Consider the following 18,298-nt stretch of genomic DNA (forward strand, 5'->3'; position numbering starts at 1 on the left):
ATGGAACAAGTGAGGAACACCAAAGACATACAACATTGGGTCGAAATTCATTTTTGAAAAACTCCATTACTTTCCTCTCTGCGATACCCATGTATTGCCATTCACTTCAAAGTGATGGCCCCACACTCATTTATTCCCAAAAAATTTTTTTCTCTCTCTTTCACCAACATGTACAAATCACCCACTTTAAAGTGGCAACAATAAAACACTCATTGATAATTTCAAACTCAATGTAACTCATTTCTTAAATTTTATTCTCTTCATCATTAACCTTGTATGCATTGCAAATGCAACACAAGGGGGGAGAATGTCAGGGCAATAGCCCCGAACCCTGAGCCATATGTAATTAAAGATACATATAGTCATGTGGGTAAGCGGTAACCTCCGTGTGCCCTGACACCATCACAGAATGAACATTCATGGCCATTTGGTTGAGGGCAACCTGTAAAGTCAGGCATAACGCATTCCAAGTAGGCATTCAACACTCAAGTGCCACAGTAGATTTGATTTAGCTCATGCAGCACGGGGTCACTGCTGCCAGAGACAAGGATGACAGCGCAATGCAGACCAACCGATGTGGCCACATTGACTTCATCATCCATTTTTGGAATTTCACAGCGCTGCCGCCTGCATCCTCTGTAAACTCGAGCTTCTTTTGCTCATGCCGAAATACGAGGCTACAGGCACACTTGATCCATTCCTCTGAATCTTCGCCACCATGGCTAGTGATAAGGGTGTGATAGGCAGGTGTGATGATCGTTTTTGTATATTCAGAAGTGGAGACATTCTGTTGGAAACCACCTCGGCCTATAGCAGGCATTTGGTGTAATGGTAACATGCCAGCTTGGACCAATGCAGAGTTCTGTGGTTCGATTCCCAGAATGTCCAGACTTTTAGGTCTCGTGACCACCTAAACTTCCAACACATTCTTGGGATCCGGGTTTGGGTGCTCCACAAGGAAGTGAGTCTGGAAAGCATTCCATGCGTTCCCTTGGTTTTGATGATGCTTCTCTGAACAAATGAGGTTGGCGAGAGCAAGGACGGAATATCCGGTTTTTGGACTTCACAAACATATCAACCTCCCTCAGGAAGTGCTGGGTAATTTCCTGAACATCAGGAAACTGTCATATCCATGCATACCCGATCCCGACCCGACTTCCGGACCTCCACCCTCTTCACCTCCGGAGTCATAACCTACCGCTGCCGTTCCGATACTCACCTTCGGTCCTGACAACACACCTCCTTCTACCCCCCCATTCCACCTCTACTCCTCCTTACCTCTCCGACCCTATCTCCGTCCGCTCCGATACTCACCTCGGACCGAACACCGCCCCTCACACCACCCTCCTACTACTCCTCCTCCTCCTACTCCGCTCCCCCTTCACAACACCTCCACCCTCCTGTCATCCTCCTACACTTCCCCTGTCCGCTCTGATACTCACCTTCGGACCTGACAACCCTCCTTTCCGCCACTCCTTCCCCATTACCTTTCCCCTCTCTCCTCCCTCTGGTACTCCTCCGCCACCCTTCCGCCAAGTTACGACCTTCCACCACTGTCCCGTACTTCGTACTCAGACACCGCTCGTACCTTTGCTCCGAGCCTCTGTCATAGTCCCTACCTTGGACTTTGACTCTACCTCAGTCTTAGTCCATTGCATTGGTGACCTCATACTACGTAAACACCATTGCCAATATCCCTCAGACTTTCAACCCCGCCTCCGTAACCTCTGTAAGCTCCGCAACCCCCGAGCTTCGTGGATCGCCTGTAATGTATCTCTCGTGTTTACCCCTCATCCCTATTTGGACTACTGCTTCTTCCCATTCTAGCCAGTTAGTCATCACCCCCACTTCTCCTCATCCTCCTGCCCCTCTGGGCCTTGCCCTCCCTACCTCCTTTCGGACATATCACAGGTCCTGCCTTATGACCTTCGGTACCGCTCCGCTCCTTCTTCCCTTTGTTCCCATTCGGACGTCTTCGTTCCGATTCGGTTCCCCTTTGTTTCCTTGTGCTTTTGCCCCCTCCATTATATATATCGGCGCTTGTACATACTTGTTTTGGTTCAGTCCGAAATCGACCTGAAATGCCCCCTAGAGACTTCCTGCTCACCTACTGTGAAATTAAGGACCAAATGGACAAACAGCAATGGCACAGCGCTCCACTTGAGTCGCTGAGGCCAAGGTCCCTCCACGCTAAGTCTCTGATTCCACTCCGGAGTCGTCTGTATCAGCCCCGTTCTAACAGAAACCCCCAAGGCCGATTGAGGTGATTGAGAGCAATTCAATTGCCCAATCCTCCCAATCTGTCGACTACTCTCAACCCTCTCAATCATCACAATCGTGAGTCCATTGTTTGCATCACACCCTCCCAGCCCAGCACCTGTCAGGGCAATAGCCCCGAACCCCGAGTCACATGTAAATTAAATACATATAGTCACGTGGGTAAGCGGGAACCTCCGGGTAACTGCTTACACACCACCGTAAAATACACATACTTGTATCACTTACAGCTTTGTGTGCTGAGCTACCCAAAGCCCTCACACTTTTTTAAGTGTATGAGGTGTGTTTTACAACACAACCCACAACTACATAATCTTAACATCTGACTCGGAAGCGCCTATGGCGCCTAAACATGCCCACAAGGGCAAAGTCGCATCTGCAGCGACACTAAAAAGAAATGAGCAGTTCATTAAGAAACCGCAATCTCCCATCATGGGAGATTCAAACCAAAAGCCATCATCAGATGACGACGAGGATCAACATGATCCGGCATTAGCAACCACCTCAGGGCTGGTCCCTGAAGGTTTTAGAAACTTACGTGGAGTAAGTGCGGGGCCAAATACCCCCAGAACTCCACAACATACCAATCTAACCGAAGCTGGGGAAGATCCCTCACCTCCTCACGAGGTGATCGACTTGCGTGAAAAACGCGTAAGCGCCAAACGATCAGCCCAAAAAGCTGATCGGATAGAGTCGCAGGAAACTCCAGGGCCCCACTATCCCCTGGAGTCCCCCCTCACGTCCCCAAGTCAAGCCCCAAAGGCAGACAAAGGGAAACAAAGGGAAGAGCCCCCACGTCGGCTATCCGAAAAACTACTGGACTTGTTCCAGGTTCCGTCTGAATGGAGGATGGAAAGTGAAGACCAACTTCTTCTCAGGCTGAAAGCCTGAGAAGGCGCGAAGATACGCCCTGAGAGCAGGATCTCCCAGAGCGCGGAAGCTCCAAAAGAACTTCCGCTGTTTACACTCCCACACACCATGCCAGACAAGGCAAGGTCACCAACCTTGGAGGAGGTCTCCGAGATAATGAAGAGGAGGCGAACTGAAATGAGGGAGTTCGCTGAGGAAGCCTTACGTAAAAGTAAGGAAAAACCAGCGAACAGACCCCTCTATGAAAGGGAAGCACCCTCTGCAACGGCCTCGCCTAAACAAAGCGAGCATGGAGTGTTCACTCCAAGAAGCCATTCTGGAACCCCCAGAAGCGGAAATGTCAACTGGGGAGAGTCTCTGCTCGCCCAACCAAACTTCCTCCTGGAAAACCAGGAATCACGCATAATAAACGTGATAAACTCAATCCAAAAAAAGATCGAGGAAACGAACCATAATAGTACAGCTCGTCTAGAGATAACTCTAGAAAGAATGGCCAACGCAATCGATGCGTTGACTGAAAAAATCAGCGAACAGACAAACTTGCTGAAGGAAATAAATTTCTCACAAAAAAGTGAGGAAACAAATAAACACCCCTGGACCACGGTCCAGGACATAAATAGAACTCGTGAAAAATTCACAAAAAGAACCACCAGTGAAAGCACACTGGAATATCATCAGTGACTCGACAGAGACGCTAAGGAGATCCTTCTCCCAAGGATAGGAGAAGACGATGCCGAAAGAAGGCATCGTTCAGAGATTAGGAGGAGAATTGGCACATACCAAAGGTTCGGCCAAACGTCCACTTATGACGGACCTCTTGAACAGAGAGGTAACTCAATCACACCCTCTCAAAACAATGAGAGAATACAAATACAACTTCAGGTGAATTCGCCTGAAACCAAAGAAACACTGCGAGGAAGATTTCCCCCAGCAAAAACCCCCCCAAAGGAGAGATCTCCATTGGATAGCAACCCCGCGAAGGCAGGGGAGCAAGAAGAGTACCTGGAGAAATGGTACGAAAAGGCCATAAGAATGGCCGAAGTGAGAATACTCACTCCCTACCCGGAAGGAGTGAAGCCTGAAGCCCTAAAGAATGGGCCGGCATTCCCTGACAAGAAATGGTCAGGGGAGAACGACATGGAATCGTTCTGGCAGTGGTTCACAGAACTACTGGGATTCCTCGCCTCGCAAGGATGCAAAGGTCCCCAATTTGATGAAGTCCACCTGGACTGCTTGATTCGTGGATTAGGGGGGCCCGCGTTCGACCTCGGAATTAGACTCCAAGACGAAACTTTCCTCAGAGGAGACGAGGGCATGTTCCTCGAAGTTCTCAACATATTGATGAGTACTTTCATTAAAGCCTCTGCCGCACTGAACGCGACAAAGAAGTACCGCAATGTCAAATATGAAGCGGAAAAAGGCCTAAAACAGTTCTACCTAGAACTGTCCAAAGCAGCGTCCCAGATGGTGATGCCGCCAGACCAGGTGTCCTTCAACGCCAGGTTCCTAAACTACATTCCCCTCGAATGGAAGAGGGAAATGATTGCTCATGACAGAATCAGAGCAGACTTCTCCTCCAACGAGGAGATGCTAAAAGCAATATCTCATGTAGACAAGATAATCGACGGGCTGAAGATGTCTTCAGCCTACAAATCAGGTTACTATACCCGAACAACTACCATGGCAACCACGAGCCGTGGTAGAGCCCTCCCATCAGGAAAGAAGGCTGAAGAGCTGAAACCCAGATGGAAAGAGGATACATCCTCGAAAAACTCGAGGAAAACTGACCAAAAGTCAGTTCCAATTTGCGGCAAATGCGGCAAAATAGGGCAAACGAAAGATTGCCCAAGACACAATGTAACGAGTGATGAAAAACCAAGGTGCATAGCTGCCATGGAGATCGCGACCACAACGGATGAAGAGTCAAAAGGCTCATCAGATGAGAAACCAGAGAACAACTCTGGTAACTCCGAAGCATCAAGCTTCGAAGTAGAGGACCCATATGAAGGACCTCAATACTCACCTGACCCAGAGGGTGAGGAAGTCAACGTTGGGACCATAAGGATGGGCCCAATGTCAGTCGTCAACCACGACGACATAAATTACAAAATCAAACTGGCTGTAGCACGCCAGTTAGAAAACACGGCAGACAAAAAAGTCACCGAAGCCTTGGTGGAAGCACCAAGAAAAGATGCCTTGGGGAAATACACCAAAGTACCCAAGGAAAACAAGGACAAAGGGGAGAAGGTCCAAAAGTCCATCGAAACCCAGTCCTCCTTGTTTGATGCGAAATTCCGCATCTCAAAAGATGCAGGAAAATACCCCACAAACCGACTGCTCTCAACGAAGAGAACGCTGATGGCTCACATAAAAATAGCAGGCATAAAAGCCTATAGTGGAGCTGAAATGGACGCTTTATCGCCGGACTTTGTCTGCGCAGTCCACATCCCAATTCTCCAATTGGAGAACCCAGTCGTCCTTCAAATGGGGATGAAAGGAACAAGATCACAGATCCTGTTCGGAACAAACGTGGACGTTGAGATCAACGGCCACATAGAAAAACACTACTTCGATGTAATTAACATCGACAGATACAACGCCATCTTCAGCGCCCCCTGGTTAAACAAAAACCAGGTAAGCTTAGACTTCCAGTCCCACAAAGTGAGAACGGTGAACAAGGGCAACATAGACACCCTTGGAATAAGCGAAGACCGCGTGACGAGATCACATGGATGGAAAACTCGAGCAAGAGCCTGAGAACAACCAAAAAAGAAGCCCCCCTGACAGAGGTGGGATTGAAACACACCTCAGGGTAATCAAAAGAAAATACCCTGAAGGTTGGCCCAATCCTAGTCTGGAAGGACTAGAACTTCCAGACGTACCACACCTGGAAGGCCTCCCCATGAACAACCCCGAGTTCGAAATACTCAGGGAATGGTGGAGAGAAAAATTCGAAACCGTAATGGCGCCAGTGCCATTAGAAATGCCTCCCTTGAGGGAGGTGAACCATCGAATCCCGTTGAAGGATCCGAACAAGAAATTTCGGGAAAACACCCTGAGATGTCCTGTAGCACTGCAGGAAGCACTATCGACCAAAATAGATTGCTATGTAAAAGCAGGATGGTGGTATCCCGCGAACAGCGAGCGAGCATGCCCGCTACTGTGTATCCGCAAAGCAGATGGATCTTTGCGCACGTGTCAGGATCCGGACCCCAGCTGGGAGTGGCCGGAGGGCGAGGCTGGGTGTGGGTGCTGGGGTACTCTCCCCAGGTGCTAACTCCTCGAAGTCGCTGAGGGGACTGGCCTCAGCCTTCACAGGGAATGAGCTGCTATTCATTGAAAAGCGGGTAAGTACACTTGCCTTCACAGGGAATGAGCTGAGAAGAAGGGTAAGCTTCTCAGCCCCCTGTGAGGCCGACACAAAAGGACCCTAGGAACTATACAGTTCCCGCTTGCTGCCGACTTTCCATAACGGGTGTGACCCGTGGGAAAGTTCTGGGCGAGCTGCTTGCCCAGAATGTTCCCACGGTTGTGGCTGTACATTTCTGGGCGAGTCGCTCGCCCAGAACGTTCCCACGGGTTCGCGTGCACGCGTCATTATGTGAAACAGTGGGGGGAAGGATAAGGGGAATGGGGAAATGTGAAGAGGGGGTGGTTAGGGAAAGGGTGAGGGTGTCTGAGGGTGAGTGGGGTCAAGGGCTGTGCCCTGACAGCACGGTAATAGACGTGAGGAATCATAACTCAAACACGATCCTCGACGTCACACCAATGCCAGACATGCGACTGATCCAAGAATATGTCGGACGCGTACGAACAAATACGCATGGATCCAGACGACGTCCATAGGACGACATTCTCTATGCCCCATGGGATGTACAACTCAAACACGATGCAGCAAGGAGACTGCAACGCTCCCTGCACCTTCCAGCACGCACTGACCTGGGAACTACGAGGAGAAGTAGGCAGACGCCTACACATCTGGTTCAACGATATATTCATCAGCACAAGCTCGGTGGAAAACCACAATAAAGCACTATTGTGGTTGTTCACTTGCCTAAAAGGGGCGAAATTCTACATAAGCCGGAAAAAATTCCAGCCATTTGCCCCAATCCTAGACATTCTAGGAAGCCGTGTGGACGAACAGGGCATCCATGCTCAAGCGGATAAAATGGAAAAAATCCGCAACTGGCGAGAGCCAGTAGACCACACAGGAGTCCTAAGATTCCTGGGAATGGTAGAATATCTATTGATATTCATGCCAAACGTCAGCGGTTACACAGGACCACTGCAAACAATCTGCTCAAACAAGCAGACATTCAGGTGGACACCACTCCACCAGAAATGCTTCAACGAGATCAAACGTCTAGCATGCAGGGCTCCGATCCTGAAGCCCATCCAGTGGAACCCACCGGAAAGCCTCTCAGAAGAAGAGAGGACCAAACTCCATGTCTGGGTCATAACAGACGCATGCCCAGCGGGCATGGGTGCATTAATTGGACAAGGCAAAAGGTGGCAGACTTGCTGCCTGGCCGCATTCATGTCCAAAAAGTTCACCAACACACAATGTAGGTACTTTGCCTACGAGCTCGAGGCACTGGGTGTCCTCGAAGCACTCATGAGATGGCAAGACAACCTCATGGGAGGCCGTGAATAGATACATATAGTCACATGGGTAAGCGGGAACCTCCGGGTAACTGCTTACACACCACCATAAAATACACATACTTGTATCACTTACGGCTTTGTGTGCTGAGCTACCCAAAGACCTCACAGCACCCCTCCCTCCATCATCATGTCGACACCAGGAAATGACGTGTCAGCCCACCGCAACGCGACCCATTCCTGGATTGACTACGGTTTCTGCCCAGCCGTGCCCAGTGACCCCACCCCCCTCTCCCACCACCTCTCTGCATCGTCCAATGACCCCACCACGACCGTGTCCGGCCATCCCACCATTGATTCCATGGCACTCGCGCCCGATCCAACAGCGCACGGCCATTCCACCCCCGATTCCATGGAATTCGCACCCGATCACGATGTGTGCATCGTCCCCAACACGCCATTTGCCCCTCCAACCACATCTGGCCCCTCCCCCACATCCATCTTCGACTCCAGCGCGCCCGGCAAACGCGTTGCCATCGTCGTTGTCGTCATCATTGTCGTCCCCGTCCCTCTCCACGCCCCCTCCCACGCCAAATCTGGCGCGTCTATCGACTCTGACACGTCCAGTACCACGACAGACGTGTCCTGTCCCCCCTTGGTCATGCCCACCGTCGAAATGGGCGAGTCTGGCGCCCATCCAGCCACACACGGACCCATTGCCGCTTCCCCCTCCCAATCTCCCTGGCCCACTGCATCCACTGGGTGAGCCACCACCCCAAGTCCACTGTCAGGGCCCTGGGGGCTGGACTGTGGGGGGCTGCTGGGTGGCCCATTGGAGTCTGGGGGGCTGGGACCCTCTTTTTTTTCTCTTTTTCCTTCTTTTTTTTTTATATTTTCTTAAAATTTTTCATAAAATTTATTTCTTAATCTAAACCTTGTGCCAAGCTTTCCCACCGGGTTTTGGTGCTGGCCAAGGGATTTTTTCTGTATTGTGGGACTTCTCACAACTCCTCTTTCTTTTCTTCTTTTTCTTTTTCTTTTTCTCTTGGACTATTATTGTCCTGCACAGAGACCCATAAGAGGCTGGGGGGCAATGTTATGGAAATGGGAATTTCCCATTTCTAGCCTCTTATGGGCCCTGTGTACTATAATATCACATGACATGTAAATAGTAACAACTTAACAAACAATTATCACCCAAAACACCCGATGTCCATGTTATTGTAAACCCCACTGTTACTGTCATATCCATCCCCAGCCAACGACTTCCAGTACCTCCGATCCCTCCGGTCTACCTCTGCTCCTTCTCCACTAACCTCAGAGCTCCCATATTCCGCAATCCCCTCGGTACCCCTTGATGGTCACCACCCCCTCCTTTCAATTTATTACCTATACCTCCCTAAGTACGGAGCCCTGAAGACTTCCGGACAGCTCCAACGCCCACTAGTGCACTCCCGCCTCCACTGGGCAATACACTTGCCTGCCCTGCAGAGCCCACCTTCAGGCCTATCCCTCCTTTCCGTTAACCCTGTAACCCGACTCGTCGGTAATATTCAGTCGGCTAATGTTTAACCCCGTTAGCTCCGCTCTGCTCAGCTCCGCCATTTGTGGACCCGTCTTTGCTGTAAGTATATATATATCCAACTTGTACATAGGTTACACTTCAGTAATAAAATTGACTAGAGTTTACCCCCCTTCAGTTCTGGTTGCCAGTTAGTAAGTTAGGGCACGGACGTGTTACTTGGCACAGCGCTCCTGGCATAAGTCGCTGAGGCCGAAGCCCTCCACCACGGAGACTTTCCCTCATCTCAACCTGGTCTCTGACAGTTACAACATCTGTGTCAGGGCAATAGCCCCGAACCCCGAGTCACATGTAAACTAGATACATATAGTCACGTGGGCAAGCGGGAACCTCCGGGTAACCGCTTACACACCACCATAAAATACACCATCTTGTATCACTTACGGCCTTGTGTGCTGAGCAACCCTAAGACCTCACACTTTTTTAAGTGCATGAGGTGTGTTTTACAACACAACCCACAACTACACAATCTTAACATCTGACTCGGAAGCGCTTATGGCGCCTAAACACGCCCGCAAGGGCAAGGTCGCATCTGCAGCGACGTTAAAAAGAAGCGAGCGGTTTATTAAGAAACCGCAATCTCCCATCATGGGAGATTCAAACCAAAAGCCGTCGTCAGACGACGACGAGGATCAACATGATCCGGAATTAGCAACCACTTCAGGGCTGGTCCCTGAAGGTTTTAGAAACTTACGTGGAGTAAGTGCGGGGCAAAATACCCCCAGAACTCCACAACAAACCGATCTAACCCAAGCTGGGGAAGATCCCTCACCTCCTCACGAGGTGATCGACTTGCGCGAAAAATGCATAAGCACCGAACGATCAGCCCAAAAAGCTGATCGGATAGAGTCGCAGGAAACCCCAGGGCCCCACTATCCCCTGGAGTCCCCCCTCACGTCCCCAAGTCAAGTCCCAAAGGCAGACAAAGGGAAACAAAGGGATGAGCCCCCGCATCGGCTATCCGAAAAACTACTGGACTTGTTCCAGGTTCCGTCCGAATGGAGGACGGAAAGTGAAGATCAACTTCTTCTCAGGCTGAAAGCCCGAGAAGGCGCGAAAATATGCCCTGAGAGCAGGATCTCTCAGAGCGCGGAAGCTCCAAAAGAACCTCCGCTGTTTACACTCCCATGCACCATGCCAGACAAAGCAAGGTCGCCAACTTCGGAGGGAGGTCTCTGAGATAATGAAGAGGAGGCGAACTGAAATGAGGGAGTTCGCTGAGGAAGCCTTACGTAAAAGTAAGGAGAAACCAGCGAACAGACCCCTCTATGAAAGGGAAGCACCCTCCGCAACGGCCTCGCCAAAACAAAGCGAGCGTGGAGTGTTCACTCCAAGAACCCATTCTGGAACCCCCAGAAGCGGAAATGTCAACTGGGGAGAGTCTCTGCTCGCCCAACCAAACTTCCTCCTGGAAAACCAGGAATCGCGCATAATAAACACGATAAACTCGATCCAGAAAAAGATCAAGGAAACGAACCATAATAGCACGGCTCATCTAGAGATAACTCTAGAAAGAATGGCCAACGCAATCGACAGAAAAAATCAGTGAACAAACAGATTTGCTGAAGGAAATAAATTTCTCACAAAAAAGTGAGGAAACAAATAAACACCCCTGGACCACGGTCCAGGACATAAATAGAACTCGTGAAAAATTCACGAAAAGAACCACCAGTGAAAGCACACTGGAATATCACCAGCGACTCGACGCTCAGGAGATCCTTCTCCCAAGGATAGGAGAAGACGATGCCGAAAGAAGGCATCGTTCAGAGATTAGAAGGAGAATTGGCACGTACCAAAGGTTCGGCCAAACATCCAATTATGACGGACCTCTCGAACAGAGAGGTAACTCATTCACACCCTCTCAAAACAATGAGAGAATACAAATACAACTTCAGGCGAATTCGCCTGAAACCAAAGAAACGCTGCGAGGAAGATTTCCCCCAGCAAAAACCCCCCCAAAGGAGAGATCTCCATTGGATAGCAACCCCGCGAAGGCAGGGGAGCAAGAAGAGTACCTGGAGAAATGGTACGAAAAGGCCATAAGAATGGCCGAAGTGAGAATACTCACTCCCTACCCAGAAGGAGTGAAGCCAGAAGCCCTAAAGAATGGGCCGGCATTCCCCGACAAGAAATGGTCAGGGGAGAACGACATGGAATCGTTCTGGCAGTGGTTCACAGAACTACTGGGATTCCTCGCCTTGTGAGGATGCAAAGGTCCCCAATTTGATGAAGTCCACCTGGACTGCTTGATTCGTGGATTAGGGGGGCCCACGTTTGACCTCGGAATTAGACTCCGAGACGAAACTCTCCTCAGAGGAGACGAGGGCATGTTCCTCGAAGTTCTCAACATATTGATGAGAACCTTCATCAAAGCCTCCGCTGCGTTGAACGTGACAAAGAAATACCGCAACGTCAAATACGAAGCAGAAAAAGGCCTAAAACAGTTCTACTTAGAACTGTCAAAAGCAGCGTCCCAGATGGTGACGCCGCCAGACCAGGTGTCCTTCAACGCCAGGTTCCTAAACTACATTCCCCTCGAATGGAAGAGGGAAATGATTGCTCATGATAGAATCAGAGCAGACTTCTCCTCAAACGAGGAGATGTTAAAAGCAATATCTCATGTAGACGAGATAATTGACGGACTGAAGATGTCTTCAGCCTACAAATCAGGTTACTATACCCGAACAACTACCACGGCAACAACGAGCTGCGGCAGAGCCCTCCCATCAGGAAAGAAAGCGGAAGAGCTAAAACCCAGATGGAAAGAGGATACATCCTCGAAAAACTCGAGGAAAACTGACCAAAAGTCAGTTCCAATTTGCGGCAAATGCGGCAAAATAGGGCAAACAAAAGATTGCCCAAGACACAATATAACGAGCGATGAAAAACCAAGGCGCATAGCTGCCATGGAAATCGCAAACTCAACAGATGAAGAGTCGAAAAGCTCATCAGATGAGAAACCAGAGAACAACTCTGGCAACTCCGAAGCATCAAGCTTCGAAGTAGAGGACCCATACAAAGGACCTCAATACTCACCCGACTCAGAGGGTGAGGAAGTCAACGTTGGGACCATAAGAATGGGCCCAATGTCAGTCGTCGATCACAATGACATAAATTATAAAATCAAACTGGCTGTAGCACACCAGTTAGAAAACACGGCAGACGAAAAAGTCGCCGAAGCCTTGGTGGAAGCACCAAGAAAAGACGCCTTGGGGAAATACACCAAAGTACCCAAGGAAAACAAGGACAAAGGGAAGAAGGACCAAAAGTCCATCGAAACCCAGTCCCCTTTGTTTGATGCGAAATTCCACATCTCAAAAGACGCGGGAAAATACCCCGCAAACAGACCGCTCTCAACAAAGAGAATGCTAACGGCTCACATGAAAATAGCAGGCATAAAAGCCTATGCGCTATTCGATAGTGGAGCCGAAATGGACGCTTTATCGCCAGACTTTGTCCGCACGGTCCACATCCCAATTCTTCAACTGGAGAACCCAGTCATCCTTCAAATGGGGACGAAAGGAACAAGATCACAGATCCTGTTCAGAACCAACGTGGACGTTGAGATCAACGGCCACGTAGAAAAACACTACTTCGATGTAATTAACATCGACAGATACGACGCCATCTTCGGCGCCCCCTGGTTAAACAAAAACCAGGTAAGCTTAGACTTCCGGTCCCACAAAGTGAGAACGGCGAACAGGGGCAACATAGACACCCTTGGAATAAGCGAAGACCGTGTGACGAGATCACATGGATGGAAAACTCGAGCAAGAGCCCGAGAACAACCAAAAAAGAAGCCCCCCTGACAGGGAGGCGGGATTGAAACACACCTCAGGGTAATCACAAGAAAATACCCTGAAGGTTGGCCCAATCCTAGTCCGGAAGGACTAGAACTTCCAGACGTACCACACCTGGAAGGTCTCTCCATGAACAACCCCGAGTTCGAAATACTCAGGGAGTGGTGGAGAGAAAAATTTGAAACCGTAATGGCGCCAGCGCCATTAGAAATGCCTCCCCTGAGGGAAGTGAACCATCGAATCCCGTTGAAGGATCCGAACAAGAAATTTCGGGAAAACACCCCAAGATGTCCCGCAGCACTGCAGGAAGCACTAGCGACCAAAATAGATCGCTATGTAAAAGCAGGATGGTGGTATCCTGCGAACAGCGAGCGAGCATGCCCGCTACTGTGCATCCGCAAAGCAGATGGATCTTTGCGCATGGTAATAGACGCGAGGAACCGTAACTCAAACACGATCCTCGACGTCACACCAATGCCAGACATGCGACTGATCCAGGAATCAGTCGCCAGAGCAACATACCGATCTAAGATCGATATGTCGGACACGTACAAACAAATACGCATGGATCCAGACGACGTCCATAGGACGACATTCTCCACGCCCCACAGGACGTACAACTTGAACACGATGCAGCAAGGAGACTGCAACGCTCCCTGCACCTTCCAGCGCGCACTGACCTGGGAACTACGAGGAGAAGTAGGCAGACGCCTACACGTCTGGTTCGACGATATATTCACCAGCACAAGCTCGGTGGAAAACCACAATAAAGCACTATTGTGGTTATTCACTCGCCTAAAAGGGGCGAAATTCTACATAAGCCGGAAAAAATTCCAGCCATTTGCCCCAATCCTAGACGTGCTAGGAAGCCGAGTGGACGAACAGGGCATCCACGCTCAAGCGGATAAAATGGAAAAAATCCGCAACTGGCGAGAGCCAGTAGACCACACAGGAGTCCTAAGATTCCTGGGAATGGTAGAATATCTATCGATATTCATGCCAAACGTCAGCGGTTACACAGGACCACTGCAAACAATCTGCTCAAACAAGCAGACATTCAGGTGGACACCACTCCACCAGAAATGCTTCGACGAAATCAAATGTCTAGCATGCAGGGCTCCGATCCTGAAGCCCGTCCAGTGGAACCCACCGGAAAGCCTCTCAGAAGAAGAGAGGACCAAACTCCACGTCTGGGTCATAACAGACGCATGCCCAGCGGGCATGGGTGCATTAATTGGACAAGGCGAAAGGTGGCAGACTTGCCGCCCGGCCGCATTTACGTCCAAAAAGTTCACCAACACACAATGTAGGTACTTCGCCTACGAGCTCAAGGCACTGGGTGTCCTCGAAGCGCTCATGAGATGGCAAGACGACCTCATGGGAGGCTGTGAATTCACAGTAATCACAGACCACAAAGCTTTGGAATATTTCAAAGCGAAAAACCACAACTCAGGGAGACACCTGAGATGGCAAGCCTTTTTCGCAAGCTTCAATTGCGAAATAAAATACGTGGAAGGCCACAAAAATAAAGTGGCAGATGCACTCTCACGATACTACGACTCGTCAACGGACGAGGATCTGCATTTCGACGATTATGTGTCGGCGGACATCCACCTGGACAAAAATGCAGAAGATATCATCCCCGACAGAATCGAGGAATACGAAGAACTGCTACTAAGCAGTACCCTGAGTAAAAACTCAGAGAAAAAGAGACTCGCAGCGATACGCGCGAAAAACACCCTAGAGGAAGCTCTAGGGGGAGCGATAACCTAGAGGAAACTCTAGGGGGGAGCGCCCAAAATCTGGAAGAAATCATAACTCCAGAAAAGAACCTTCGAAAACAATTCAAAGAAAAAGACCTCATCAAGGCAATAAAATCTGGATACTTGCAAAGCCAGATCCACCAGGAAATCCTAGAGAACCCAGGGAATTTCAAAAACTTCTCCATAAAAGATGGGTTGATAACCCGACTTGGAGAAGGAGGAACGACCCAGATAGTAGTCCCGAAAGGAAACTACGAAAGGAAGTCCATTTGGGGAATAATCCTCGAGAACACCCACGAAACACTTGGACACCTAGGATCCAAGAAAACAGTGGAAACCCTCTGTCGACACTTCTGGTGGAAGTCGATGAGAAAAGATACCCACAAGTTCTGCAGGTCTTGCGGAACTTGCCAAACAACAAAGAAAAGCACCAGGAGAAATCCTGGAATGCTTCACCCACTCCCGACCCCGGAGACACCATGGTCGTCAATAGCCATGGACTTCACAGGTCCATTCCCAACAAGCTTGGGATATGATTACCTCTGGGTAATCATCTGTAGGTTGACATCCAACGTCCACCTAATTCCAATAAAGACAACAACGAATGCACTAGAACTAGCATTCGTATTTCTTTGTGAAGTTGTAAGACTCCACGGTCTACCACACTCGATCATATCAGATCGAGACTCAAAATTCACGTCAAAATTTTGGCGCGAACTACACCGAATACTCGGTGTACAGTTGAAATTCACAACTGCATTCCACCCGCAAGGCGACGGCCAAGCGGAAAGAATGATACAAAAAGTAGTACAAATACTACACGCGATGGTTAGACCAGACCAACGTGACTGGGCAGCGAAACTGTCGATGGCGGAATTCGCGATCAATGCGAGCTCGAACACATCAACAGGATTTGCCCCGTTCGAATTAATCAACGGCCATATGCCAAAGATGTGCCTAACAGCACCACTCTCGGACTACCTGGGAGTAAATGACTTCGCTCACAAAGCGAAGGAAAACCTCATGGCAGCACACGACGCAATAATACATAACCGTGCTGCTCAAACAATCCAGGCGAATAAGAAAAGACGCCCGGACCCGCCTTTGAGAAAAGGCAAGCTCGCATACTTATCCACGGATAAGCTGAACCTACCCAAAGGCAGGACAGGAACACTAAAGCCCTTATACATAGGGCCTTACGAAATTCTGGAAACATTTCCAGAAACGTCAAACTATGTCCTCAAGTTGCCACCACAACTTGAACAACACGGAATCCACCCAAGATTCCATGTATCCCGGCTCGCACCTCACGAGCCGAATGACCAGGAAATCTTCCCAAATAGGGAAGTAAACATATTCTACGATTTTGGGGAAGACCCCGATCGCGAAGCAGTAGTTCGCGAAATCCTAAACCACGTGTGGGTTCACAATGAACTCTGGTTTAAGGTTAAATGGGAACTAGGGGACACCCCTAGGAAATTGCAACGACCTCGTCCACCTGGACGAGTACCTCACCTTACAAAATGTAAGGGAACCAGAAAAACTCCCTATCAAAGAAGACAGGGAACTCTTGGCATTACTATGCCCCCAAAAACGGAGGCGGAGGAAGTAAAGCCGAGGGACGATGGCCCACAGCCAAGAGCGTGGGAAAGTTCTGGGCGAGTAACTCGCCCGGACAGCCACACCATGTACTAGAAATCACATGGGCTAGGCAAGTAACTCGCCTAGACCACGTGAACCACAGGCTCACGTGCAAAAGAACACACAACTGCGGCGAATCCCACGCACGCAAGAACGAAGACCCCTCCCACCACCACAAGTAACATAACGACGAAATGTCATTCTCTGGGGGAGGCAACCCTCGGTTCGATCCAAACAAACCGCCGGATATCGAAATACGACAACCTGGGGAGCAAGGCTCCCTGGAACAACAACAACACCAGGCGCAGATAAGCGCCATGGATTACACGACGCACGCAGCACAAATGAGTGCTGCGAACCAACAACCGTCCGCGTTGCTAACAGGCACCGCATACCCCCAGCCTCCCCAAAGAGGCTTCCAACCATACGCGGTGCAAACTGCACCGATGGCACAACAAGCGCCATTCCAGGGGCAGCATTTGCTGCTGCAGCCCCAGGCATACTCCCCAGGGAACTTCCCTGGCCAGATCAACCCCTGGATTAGCCAATTCAGCCCAGGTCCAACAACGCCCCAGCCAAATGCAGGCTGGGAATCAGCCATCGCGTCAGCGGTAGCTGCTCAGACAGGTCAGCTCCGTGAGGAGCTGAAAGAAATGAAGTCCCTCGTAGGAGGGAGACGAGGGAGCGACAGCGGCTCCTCGTCCAGACCGTCCAAACGGGCACGGTCTGATAACTCGAGGGCGTCAGAAGACGCCTGCGACCATTGCGCCCACTGGAGGCGCGAATACAACAGAGCACGAAGAGATGCTGAGGGCATCTTTGACTCTCTGAAAGACACAGAGAGAGAAGTCGATCTCCAAAAAAGGGAGATCGAATTACTGAAACGCGAGCTCAGAGAGGCACACGCACTGGCAGACCTTGCTGCCAAACCCATCATGACGGGGGCCTCCCAGGTCAGGGGGAGGGGATACGGTTCTGGGCCTCATGAGGCGCGACCCCAAATGGGGACTAGCGCATCAAGGGGTGGGGCACCAACTATCCTGCCACCCCGTGGGCAGGTGACCCTGTCCGGGTTGCATAAGGGCCCGCCCTCAGAGGGGCAAACCCATGTCGAGGGGAAGAGGGAGAGCGGTAGGCAACCGACGGCAGACCCTAAAATGGGGACCACTGCCAGAGGCGGCGGGCCGCTGAGTACCTCAGCACCCTATGGGCAAGCTACCCTGCAGGGAAGTGTCCACATGCTATACGAGACCGCCGAACTCAACGAGTTCGGCAAAGTCGAAGCTCCAGTCGACATAACAATCGACCCCAACTTCCCCATGAGGAGAATAGCGGGGTCAGAAGCGGCGCATGACGCCGCATACGCTTGGTGGACAAGCGTGAGTGGGAAAGAATTTGTACACTGGTACGAACAGGCTGAAGCCGCCTTCAAAAGCGGCAAGGTACACAGAACCCTTTGCGAGAAAGCGAAGGAAACCGAGAAATACTTCTTGGGACTCCCAAGTATCGCAAGACTCGCGGAGGAATATAATTCCCCGGAGAACAAGGGAAAAATCTCCTGGGAAAGTCTAGGCAAAGCTGCCTACTTAAAGTCCCAGTTCAAACCACTCAGGACTCCTGAGGAACGTGCCACAAGAACTGCAGAACGGGAAGCGAAAGCTTCCAAATACCGGGAAAGAGACGCAAGTCTCCGAGCTGGACAACCAGCCCAACGACCATCCTTCCCCACGGGAAGAACGGTGGACCTACCGTACTCTACACCT

General features: G+C 50.3%; 1 pseudogene across 1 annotated transcript; it reads left to right on the forward strand.

Annotated features, from left to right (window-relative positions):
* Positions 1-814: 814 nt before the first annotated feature.
* Positions 815-888, forward strand: EI90DRAFT_t273 (annotated as a pseudogene). Its single transcript has one exon. The product of its transcript is annotated as a tRNA-OTHER (tRNA).
* The last annotated feature ends 17,410 nt before the right edge of the window (positions 889-18,298 follow it).

This window comes from Cantharellus anzutake, assembly GCF_015039405.1.
Source record: "Cantharellus anzutake strain C23 chromosome Unknown EI90scaffold_138, whole genome shotgun sequence".
In the NCBI taxonomy this organism is placed as follows: domain Eukaryota; kingdom Fungi; phylum Basidiomycota; class Agaricomycetes; order Cantharellales; family Hydnaceae; genus Cantharellus; species Cantharellus anzutake.